The sequence below is a fragment of the Neoarius graeffei genome, chromosome 10 (assembly GCF_027579695.1).
Source record: "Neoarius graeffei isolate fNeoGra1 chromosome 10, fNeoGra1.pri, whole genome shotgun sequence".
NCBI classification, from domain to species: Eukaryota; Metazoa; Chordata; class Actinopteri; order Siluriformes; family Ariidae; genus Neoarius; species Neoarius graeffei.
In genome coordinates, this window is record NC_083578.1 from 59,924,021 (window position 1) to 59,936,185 (window position 12,165).

The 12,165-nt window shown below is 42.3% G+C and overlaps 1 protein-coding gene across 2 annotated transcripts in view; it reads left to right on the plus strand.

Annotated features, from left to right (window-relative positions):
• The first annotated feature begins 2,082 nt into the window (after positions 1 to 2,082).
• Positions 2,083 to 12,165, plus strand: part of ppardb (peroxisome proliferator-activated receptor delta b) — a 45,854-nt gene continuing 35,771 nt past the window's right edge. Inside the window, exon 1 of one of the 2 annotated variants that reach the window (XM_060931988.1) lies at positions 2,083 to 2,552. The gene's annotated coding sequence lies outside the window, so the exon portion shown is untranslated. The remainder of the gene's footprint in view (positions 2,553 to 12,165) is intronic. The other variant, XM_060931987.1, reaches the window with a different exon arrangement.

The window sequence follows — 12,165 nt, forward strand, 5'->3', positions numbered from 1 at the left end:
AAGAATGGAAAAAGATTGATGCTGCAAAATGTCGCCAACTTGTTCATTCCATGCCTAGAAGACTTGGTGCTGTCATTAAAAATCATGGAGGCCATACAAAGTACTAGATGTAGTAGTTTTTGTTGTGGGGTGTACTCATTTTTGCACCACCCTAATTTGAGTAAAACTGAAAAATGTGTAATCTAAGTTTATATTATTAACCTTACTTTCCCGTTATAAGTTAAACAGATGTTATATTAAACTTTGTCTTTTCAACATTTTGGAAATTGTTTGTGTTCATTGAGATATTGTTTAAAATGTTACTTTTCAAAGGGGGTGGACTCATTTACGCTGAGCACTGTACCTACTTACATGTGCAATACTTACACGTGCAATTCCACCTTCGTAACACATTTATGTTAACTGTATATCTACAAACCTGTTAATTTGTTAATTTTTTTATCTCTAAATTTTGTAGTTTATTTCTTTTATAGATATTCTTTTTTTGTATACTTAGTACTTTTGCACTACTCCTTCACTGCCTTATCTTTTTCTCTTTATATATATTTTGCTGCTGTAACAATGCAAATTTCCCCTTGTGGGATAATAAAAGGCTATCTTATCTTATCTTAAATTTGGAGTGGGGTTTCATGTGGGGGGCCAGGGGATATATCATCTCCTGATGACTCTTGTTCAATACCGGTGATATTCCTCTGTTTTACGTTTGAAAACCCATCCACAGGGGCGGCACGGTGGTGTAGTGGTTAGCACTGTTGCCTCACAGCAAGACGGTCCGGGTTCGAGCCCCGTGGCCGGTGAGGGCCTTGTGCGGAGTTTGCATGTTCTCCCCGTGTCCGCGTGGGTTTCCTCCGGGTGCTCCGGTTTCCCCCACAGTCCAAAGACATGCAGGTTAGGTTAACTGGTGACTCTAAATTGACCGTAGGTGTGAATGGTTGTCTGTGTCTATGTGTCAGCCCTGTGATGACCTGGCGACTTGTCCAGGGTGTACCCCGCCCTTCGCCCGTAGTCAGCTGGGATAGGCTCCAGCTTGCCTGCGACCCTGTAGAACAGGATAAAGTGGCTAGAGATAATGAGATGAGAACCCTTTATATATAACTCTTTATATATATTTTGCTGCTGTAACAATGCAAATTTCCCCTTGTGGGATAATAAAAGGCTATCTTATCTTATCTTAAATTTGGAGTGGGGTTTCATGTGGGGGGCCAGGGGATATATCATCTCCTGATGACTCTTGTTCAATACCGGTGATATTCCTCTGTTTTACGTTTGAAAACCCATCCACAGGGGCGGCACGGTGGTGTAGTGGTTAGCACTGTTGCCTCACAGCAAGAAGGTCTGGGTTCGAGCCCCGTGGCCGGCGAGGGCCTTGTGCGGAGTTTGCATGTTCTCCCCGTGTCCGTGTGGGTTTCCTCCGGGTGCTCCGGTTTCCCCCACAGTCCAAAGACATGCAGGTTAGGTTAACTGGTGACTCTAAATTGACCGTAGGTGTGAATGTGAGTGTGAATGGTTGTCTGTGTCTATGTGTCAGCCCTGCGATGACCTGGTGACTTGTCCAGGGTGTACCCCGCCTTTCGCCCGTAGTCAGCTGGGATAGGCTCCAGCTTGCCTGCGACCCTGTAGAACAGGATAAAGCGGCTAGAGATAATGAGATGAGAACCCATCCGCAACAACAATGTGGCGACATCCTAGGTCATAGATCATATTTTGTCACGTGAAATTGAAGATAAGGCCTATTATCAAGCTAGCCGAGTTATATTTTAAATAATCTCAACCAATCCATTCTGTTTTTGTATGGCTACTCCGCTGTAAGGGACTAGAACCGGCCTCGGCCGTCTCAAAGAAAATATCATGTTGTTTTCAAAGCTTCCAAGTATGACACGTGGATGATGAAGACCCTCAACTGCTCAACTGTTGTGTTTGAGAGAGAGAGAGAGAGTCGCTCCGGATAAAGGCATCTGCCCAACGCCGTAAATGTAAATACTAAATAATAATATGATATATTAAATAATCAACAAATACTACGACTGCTAATAATAATAATAGGTAACTTGCGTCATTAGGCCACGCCCAGTCTTCGTCACGCCATGCTTGACGTGTAGTGTATGTGTGCTTCTGCTGTCAATCCTGTGAGCAAAGCAAGATTGAGCCAAAGTTTAGTTGGATACTTTGTCAACGATTTTTAGCTTCTTCTCTTAGTTAGAACAGAAGAAATAACAACGGGAGTGTGTTATTATCTATATGTTAATAAGTTTGTACCTCTTTAAAAAAAAAAGCGACGCGTATTAGCTTAGCTAGCTTGCTAGCAGCGGGCTACCATGTAAGAAGGCAAATCGGATATAGTGGACTGAAGTAATGTGACGGTCAACAAGGAGAATACAACTTAAGCTACATATTTTCTGGTCATGCGACTGCTATGTGTAGACGGTTGCTGCTTGGAAATAGTTGATATCAACAGCAAACGAAAGTTGGTCACTCATCCTTCATTCTGGGAGCAGCGAGACCAAATACAGCAGGAACAGCAGGTAGGACTGCTGATGACTAACGACATGGAGGTTTGTGTTCTGGCAAGTTAGAAAACAAACTACATTAACTTCGGGCACCGTAAAACTGCGTATTTCAAGCTGTATAAACCGTAGTTTAGTAATCCGTGACACTTAAATTTCCTGTCAATATGGTTTGGACTATAACCGCGTTAGCTGGACGGCTAGCTAGCTAGTTAACGCGAGTTATTTTTCTTTGCGGTTTTCTCGTGACAGGCGCTTAAGAAGCGATGTTAGTTTGTCCTGCTGGAGCTGGAAGTAGCATAAGTGCACTAGAATAGCCAAAACAACCCGTTTTTGGCAAAACGGCTGCCTCACCGAATTATAGAAATACATGTTTACGCGAATTTCAAACTACAAAATCAGCACAACTTGCTAGTAAATGTAATTATACCTGTGATTTGCTTTTGAATATAATTATCTTTGAGGTTTTGGAACTTTTCAGTTTTGCTCGGTGATACATTCGAGTTTACTAGGAGCTAGTTTGTTTGTCCTATAATAAATCCACCCTCACTGATTTTAGTGCAAACTGATACTGCTATTTTGGCAGCGTGACAGTTTCACTAAGGCCATTTCTGTGTTTGGGACGCCTCATTAACAATACCAGCGGCAATGTGGCAGCCTTGTCAGTGAATATTTAATTTTTAAAGATTGTAGGAAGGGTTTGTAGCGGTGTTGTTGTAGTAGCTATAAATAGCTTTATAATACATAGGGCCAAATTACTCAATTCTGATTGGTCAATCAAGGAGGGCTTTTTTTTTTTTTCCTTAACACGGGGCCGTATTTCTGAAATGCTATTGGCTAGTTCGTTGCTTGGTTACAGTTACAAAATTTAGCAAATTTTGTCAACAAAATGGCTGACTCTGCTGACTCAGCAATGCTGCGTTTCGCTACATTTGACGAAGAAATGATAAACCAATTGAAAGCTGCAAGCGAAAATGAAAATACCAAAAAAAGTACGACAGTGTTTCCCCTAGAAAATGTTTGAAGGTGCGGTGGCAAGACCTGCGCTCAGACGTCCCACCCCGGTACGAGGATACGGGAGCATTCTGAGAAATTTGTTGACAAAACGCACTCTAAAATGGTGACCCTTTGTAAGGGAATAAATGAATAAACCTAGTCTTGAAAGAACAAGCATAACCTGCAGAGCAAGGCAATTTAGAAAACAGTCAGGGAGACTAAATTCCCCCCACACCTAACCCCAGAGCGACCCCTTACCCCCACCCCCTGAACATAAATCTCACAAAGTACACATTTATTGGAAATCACACATAAACATGTCAGTGGCAAAGTTTGCAGGCTGGCTCAGAGCACTTAATTTTCCTGTTTTTTTTTTTTTTTTTAAATAGCTCTAAGGCTCGCTCATAGGGGAACTCGCTGACTGGGGTCCATTGATGCTGAGGCGCATGCATGCAGCCAGATGGTCCCCCTGCAGTCTGTTTCTGATGTCTGTTTTCACCTGTTAGGCATCAGACAGAACAGACTATATGAACGAAATGAGGAATATTTATTGTGTGCCCATATTGTTTTTATATAGCAAAGTGTTATACTTGCCCTGTTCATTGTGGAGAAATCTCTCTCACAATTCATGCTTGACACTGGCACAGTCAGGGCTATTGCTGCCAGCTTGCTTAAGGATGGGTACAGTTTGCACCACTCGTCATGCTGACATGCCAGTGTTTTCAAAATGTTAAGCTGATCCATGTTCTGAATTAGATCCACAAAGAGACAGACGGATGCAGAGTGAGAGAGAGTTTCGATATTTAGTGTATTCAGATAGAACCTGTGGTTTGTATCCAAGGACGGCTCGCAAACCGCAAGATCTATAGTAAAACTAAAATATCTAAAAATAATTGATTACAAAGACGTGTTTTTATTATGAAAATAAACCGAAGAGGGTCTGAAATATTGATCTTAAGAGTATTTAGGCTTATCTGTAAATGGGATGATGGCGTCGTCCGTTCACCTATATAGCCTATTAAAACACCGACGCCGGCCGCTATGGGATACAATACGGCCGACGCCGGCCGCCATGGAATCTAATGGGATAAATTATAGCAATAATTATGATTACTTTAATATAAAGATGTTAATTATTATTCGATTATTCATCGTTAATTCTCCCGACAATCGGCGAAGAAAACGTAATCGAATGCCCATCCCTAGCTCGAATGACTTTTATTTTGCACGAATGAATCTTACCTGCCCAGTTTCTTCATCTGTCACCTTTCTTTTTTTGGCGAAATACTTCAACAAGCTCATCTGCAATTGAAAGATATCGCGTTGACGTTATCAGTCGACTTAATTAAGCTCAAATAAAAACTAGCACTCTGGCGATAGGCTGTAATGAAATCGAAAAAACTGCCCTTACATTTCTCACGAACTATATCTGGAAAATGCCAAACGATAATCTATCTAGAAGATCTATGTAGTTGTTTACATGTGGATATTCATCCCCTCAGTTTGTGAACGGACTAATCTACCACAGAAGACCGGGAGGCCAAACGAGACGTCTCAGCAGTAGTCAGTACTCAGTATGTAACATAACGTGGCCTAACATAGTTTTACATAACGTTATTATGTGCCATAACGAAACATAATTTCAAGTAACATTGGAAATATAAGGTAACATAACATCTGCTGTCTACTTTTCAAGAATTGTTGCCAACACTTACCTTTCCCAATTTGACAGCTAAAGTGACAGCCGCGTAGCAGTTAGTTTACCTCAGGTTGGCTTGGCTATGCTGCTCCAGGCGGAACGTTGTCCAATCAGAGCCCACGGCGACCCGTGGAAACCAATCAAGTAACTGCTAGCTCGGCCAGTGGAACTGCGCTTCGCCCCAAACGCAAAGACTGGGCAAGCTCCTCAGGGTATTCCTGAAGGTGCGGCGGCAAAAATCAAGGTGCGGCGGCCCGCCGCAGCCAATTGTACATAGCGGAAACACAGTATGAATCCGTGTTTAAGAAATGGGCTGCAGAAAGACAAATAAACGACTCTCTAGTGGCATATGAATGCTGTGAGTTAGACAAGGTGCTATCGCAGTTTTATGCAGAAGTGAGGAAAGAAAATGGGGAAAACTATGAACGAGACTCTCTTAAAGTAATGCAGACAGCATTGGATCGGCATCTGAGGCCAGAGAAATATCCGGGATCAATCCTGAAAGATGTTACTTTTCAAGAATCACGAAAAGTCCTCTAGGGAAAATTGAGAGATTTGCGAAAACAAGGAATGCTTTAGAAACTGATTCAAATGTGCAAGATAGTCTTGCGCCCTGATTGGTTCAGAAAACGTGAATGACAAATGTTGTGAACTTGAATGGCTTCCAAACTATGAATTTGGCCCTATATATTATAAACAAGTAATTGTATGGTTCCTCGTAAAATTAAGGATCAATTTCACTCGTGATTTCAAAGTTTTGAAATTGCCCGAGTCGCAAAATCACTCGTGAAATTGATCCTTAAAGGAACAGTCCACCGTATTTCCATAATGAAATATGCTCTTATCTGAATTGAGACGAGCTGCTCCGTACCTGTCCGAGCTTTGCGCGACCTCCCAGTCAGTCAGACGCGCTGTCACTCCTGTTAGCAATGTAGCTAGGCTCAGCATGGCCAATGGTATTTTTTGGGGCTGTAGTTAGATGCGACCAAACTCTTCCGCGGTTTTCCTGTTTACATAGGTTTATATGACCAGTGATATGAAACAAGTTCAGTTACACAAATTGAAACGTAGCGATTTTCTATGCTATGGAAAGTCCGCACTATAATGACAGGCGTACTAACACCTTCTGCGCGCTTCAGCAGCGCATTGATATCTGAGCTCCGTATCAATGCGCTGCCGAAGCGTGCAGAAGGTGTTAGTACGCCTGTCATTATAGTGCGGACTTTCCATAGCATAGAAAATCGCTACGTTTCAATTTGTGTAACTGAACTTGTTTCATATCACTGGTCATATAAACCTATGTAAACAGGAAAAACGCGGAAGAGTTTGGTCGCATCTAACTACAGCCCCAAAAAATACCGTTGGCCATGCTGAGCCTAGCTACATTGCTAACAGGAGTGACAGCGCATCTGACTGCGTCTGACTGACTGGGAGGTCGCGCAAAGCTCGGATAGGTACGGATCAGCTCGTCTCAATTCAGATAAGAGCATATTTCATTATGGAAATACGGTGGACTGTTCCTTTAACTTTACTCTGCCCCATACAATTACCTATACTTATTTAAATGTTTTGCACTAACTCTAGATAACACTGCACAATCTATTTGTATACAGTGTAGTTAGAAATGACCTGTTCTTCAGTGTTACTATAGGCTAAATGTGAATATTTCCTTTTGTTTACAAGCTTATCCCAGCTATGTCAAGGTATAGATATGGTTAAAGAGGGATTGATCAATCTGACAGAAGAAGTAAAGATGTATATTTTGTATCTTTGCTCCTGTTTATGATCATGCTTATATCACATCCACATTTATATTGTCTAGACCAGGGATAATGTAGCAGAGCTGATCACCATACTTGCCTGTGACCCTGTAGAACAGGATAAAGTGGCTAGAGATAATGAGATGAGAGACTTTTTTTTATTTTTCTCCACAGAGCTATTTTTTGTGATTTTTTTTTTCCTCTGTATATATCCACTTCAAAGTTACACACATCTTTTGACTTTGTACTTGTAAATAAGAGCAAAAATGGTGTGTGTAAAGTTATGTTTAAAAAAAAACAACAAAATTGACAGAAGAGAAAAGTATTCAGACACTTAATAATCTCATCTCATTATCTCTAGCCGCTTTATCCTGTTCTACAGGGTCGCAGGCAAGCTGGAGCCTATCCCAGCTGACTACGGGCGAAAGGCGGGGTACACCCTGGACAAGTCGCCAGGTCATCACAGGGCTGACACATAGACACAGACAACCATTCACACTCACATTCACACCTACGGTCAATTTAGAGTCACCAGTTAACCTAACCTGCATGTCTTTGGACTGTGGGGGAAAGCGGAGCACCCGGAGGAAACCCACGCGGACACGGGGAGAACATGCAAACTCCGCACAGAAAGGCCCTCGCCGGCCACAGGGCTCGAACCCGGACCTTCTTGCTGTGAGGCAACAGCGCTAACCACTACACCACCATGCCGCCCATACACTTAATAATAATAATCCTGCATGCTATACAGTAAGTAGTAATTACAGTGAAGGTGAAGGAGCTTCCTGAAGTTCTCAGGGACATCATTTATTAAACAACATTCACACAGAAAAGCTACAGCACAATAGCAAAGAGGTTAAAGGTGCTGGCTGCAAAGTTGAATTCTGGGCAAAATTTTCTATTGCTGTTGGAGTTTCAAGATGTTTCTCTGCTGCACACACCATGTATCCTGTATGTCACTGTTTTGCCGATATAAAATGTGTCCCGCGTTTTACGATTCTGAAAATTGCTGAAGCAAGCGAGCAGCAATATCACATGACCACCGTGGGGCATGTTTGACCTACTTTTAACGAAAACAAGTCAGCGTGGGCAAACATGGTGGACTCTGCTCTCCCACGAGCTAAAAGGAAAGCCTGCCTAATGAGTGCAAGTGCAAGATGGGGCAAGGTTAGATGACGTGTAATTTTTCTGGACAGATAACTAAATTATTGCTGCTAGTGTTTAGCTATCAGCCTTAGAATGCATGGGCTTGACTCCATGGTAGCGAGTATGGAGTTATATGGGCCTTTAACATGATGTCATCGTAACCGTGGATTTGTTTATTCAGCCAAGCTTTGTGTTTGACAACAATTGGCACAAGTGTACACGAGTGACTTTACAGCCCAATTCAGTAAACATCTACAGATAAACTTGTAGAAGTTACATCTAAAAGAACAATGCCAGAGACCTGTATTGCTTTTGAATGTAATAACAGATGTGGGGATAAGCCTGGTTTAACTTTTCACCGCTTCCCAGCGAACGCAGAAAGATGAGAAAAATGGCAAGCTGCAGTTAAGCAGGAAGCCTGGATGCCAACAAAGCATTCACGTGTGTGTGGAGAACATTTTATATCCGGTTAGTGTGAAATCTCTGTGTAATGTTAAAATGTACATCTGGATGTGGGCTTTGGACGCGATGTATTTTATTAAACCTAATGCTTGGTGAGACTAGCAGCATGTTTATTATGTACTGGTAATGTAGACAAGGCTAAACACCATAAATTATGCTAGATCTAGGCCCTGGCTTGTTTATTACTGTTAGAAGACTATGTTTAAGCTTGCCTTTGTCATAATAAGGTGTTTTTCTTTATCGGGAATTTCCCATAACATTCCAGCATGCAGCAAACCTGCCTTGAAATATTGAGACATCTGTATTTTTGTCTGTCTTTAGCATCTCCGGTGTATTTAGAAGTCCAAATACTAAATAGTTCAGGATGTTGTAGTGTCCCAAATCCGGTAGCTAGTTTGCCGAACACTTCAAGTAGAATAAATACATTTGTGGGTAAATTTAAGAAGAAGAAGCCTTTATTTTTGTCACATGTACTCTCAAGCACAGTGAAATTGCTCCTCTGCGTTTAGCTCCTCTGAAGCAGCGAACATACACGCGGCACGGCCCAAACACACACACCGAGGGAGAGAGTATGCATACAGTGGGCAGAATAAATAATAATTAAATACATTTGTGGGTGAATTATATGGATCTGTGATGCCTGCATGTTTCAGCTTTTGGATGTCATGTGATCTGCTGGTATAATCTAAATTTTTAATCGGCATGATGTTTTACGTGCATTGCCATCTTGGTGTGACCCAGTTCCATAGTTATGCTAATTAGTCAAAGCTCCTCGCATTTGGCAATTTCCGTAGGGCCATACTGTTTACTTCAAGAGGTAGGAAAATGGTCCCAAAACAGAGGAAAGCGGCCTTCAGCACATCAAAATGATCACATCTTGTCTGCATGATGATGTTCTTGCGAGACATAGGAAAATGCCATGCACAGTAGTACAAAAAAAATTTTGAAAATTTCAGATGACTTTGCAGTCAGCACCTTGAAACATCTGCAGGGCTTTCCACTAAGGCTCATACTAGCCAGCCATGACAAATAAGTAGCCAGCCAGGGGGGTTATTTTGTGTTTAGTAAACACAAAATAAACTCCTGTGCACGCAGTTCCCAGGATTAAATGTATTTTCCACAGACCATTTATTTATTCACTTTACTCAAATACAAAGTAAAATGGTAGTAAATCTTCTTTCTTTTCTTGCGTATTGCATCATGAGGCGTTCCTGGCTTGTAAATCTCTTATTTTCGGTGCATGACACATTCACGCAACTCAGCATGCTATGAATTAACAACGACAACGGTCTGCAGTGGTGGCTACACAATCAAACACTCAGCGAACATTTCTCCATTTGTGTATGAAAATACACTCCAACCACTCAGTTTGGTTTCATTTACAACCAGCGGTGTCTTTTGATGCCAGCACGTAATTGAACAAGAGAAGACTGGTTTACCGGAGGCAAAATAAGCGTTATCTCTGCTTCTGTTCCCTCCGATGTCTCCTCTGACGGCCCGACACACTACTGCCTCCGCTGAGTGCACGCACACACCACATGTCGGGGCCGCGGACGAAGTTACTCTCCCTTGATCAACGAAGTTGGCGGGGAATTTGTGGTTATTATCGGTACAAACAGTGCGAATCACAACTTAAATGAGTGCGGTTCAGTTTGACATTGTCAGTCCGTTAGATAAACATTTAATTTTATTAAAATCAAAAATTAATATTTAGAGCCTGTGGGCTACAAAAATAATAGTCATTAAAGTAGCCGGCTGGACTTAATTGTGTAGTCGGCTGTATGGCCGGCAGCCGGCGCTTGTGGAAAGCCCTGCATCTCATCTCATCTCATTATCTCTAGCCGCTTTATCCTTCTACAGGGTCGCAGGCAAGCTGGAGCCTATCCCAGCTGACTACGGGCGAAAGGCAGGGTACACCCTGGACAAGTCGCCAGGTCATCACAGGGCTGACACATAGACACAGACAACCATTCACACTCACATTCACACCTACGGTCAATTTAGAGTCACCAGTTAACCTAACCTGCATGTCTTTGGACTGTGGGGGAAACCGGAGCACCCGGAGGAAACCCACGCGGACACGGGGAGAACATGCAAACTCCACACAGAAAGGCCCTCGCCGGCCCCGGAGCTCGAACCCAGGACCTTCTTGCTGTGAGGCGACAGCGCTAACCACTACACCACCGTGCCGCCCAGCCCTGCATCTGTCAGCAGAAATTATTTTGATAATATGGAAGTGAAGGTTCATGGAACCACAACTATTCCTCCCCTGATGGGTGTACCATGCCAGATTTCACAGTGTGCTGTGAAAGGAATGAAGAACAAGGTAACAGAGAAGACAGCAGTCAATCAAAAAGAGTTGAAGGATGAACCTGAAAGCAGCAGGAACAGCAGTTATATAGAGAACAATAATTCAGCTCATCATGTTTGGAGAAAGAAGGATTGCAGCTGTTATCTTAAGAACACCACACCCTCAGTGAAATACAGAGGTCAGAGCAACGTGATATGGGGCTGCTTCTCTGCAAATGGTCCTTGGGGCATTACATGTCACTGAAGGAGCAATGTACTGCAACATTTCAGAGATAAAATTATGTTGCATTTGAGGTGGAGTTGCAACTTGTAATTCTTTGCCTCCAACCAACAAAAGGCACAGTAAATCCCATCAACTTGAAATTTCAACTGGTTAACTTTGAGTACTCTTCTCAACCATGAGTTCCTTCCTCGTTTATGGAGTGGCATCAAATCAACCTGGTTGCACGCACTATGAACAGCAGTGTTCCAGCCAGTTTATTTCATCAGAGCGCCACGCCCTGCCCTCAAATACCAATGCCATGCCCAAATTTAAATGTGCTCTTCTCATAATTTTCCAGAACTTTCCAAGTGCCTGGCACATATGTTCCGAAATAGAAAGTAAGTGTGCCCTAACGAGTACTAGTGAATGATGCTGACTTCCAGTGAAAGTAACGTGTGTTTACCAAACACAGCACACTATTAGCACAGGGTCATAGTCATGCTCTGTCGACCATTTTGTCTTGTTATAATAATGAGTCAGTGAAGAAAGGTAAATGTAAGCCTATAAAGCAGCAATGCGTACAAACGAAAGAGAAAATAATTGGTTAATGTGGCAAGGGGCTCACAAAAATTAGCATCCCTCTTTGCCAGAACGTAAGTAGATCTAGAAGTTGTAGGACTAAACAAATACAGTCAAAAAGTTAGGACCAATAGATCTAGACTCTTGAAAATCTAGTCACTAATGTTAGCATTAATGTGTTAGACTAGAGCTAATCTAGGGAAGCGATGGCCGAATGATTAGAGAAGCAGCCTTGGGACCAAAAGGTTGCTGGTTTGATTCCCTGGACCAGCAGGAATGGCTGAAGTGCCTTTAGCAAGGCACCTAACCCCCAAGTGCTCCCCCAGGCTGCTCTACATTATATTGTGTGTGTGTGTGTGTGTGTATATATGTGTGTATATATATATATATATATGTACGTTGCTTTGGATAAGAACTAAATGCCATTAATGTAACGTAATCTAACATTAATATCCTGGACGAATATTAATTATGGATTATTATTATTATTAGTAGTAGTACTAGTAG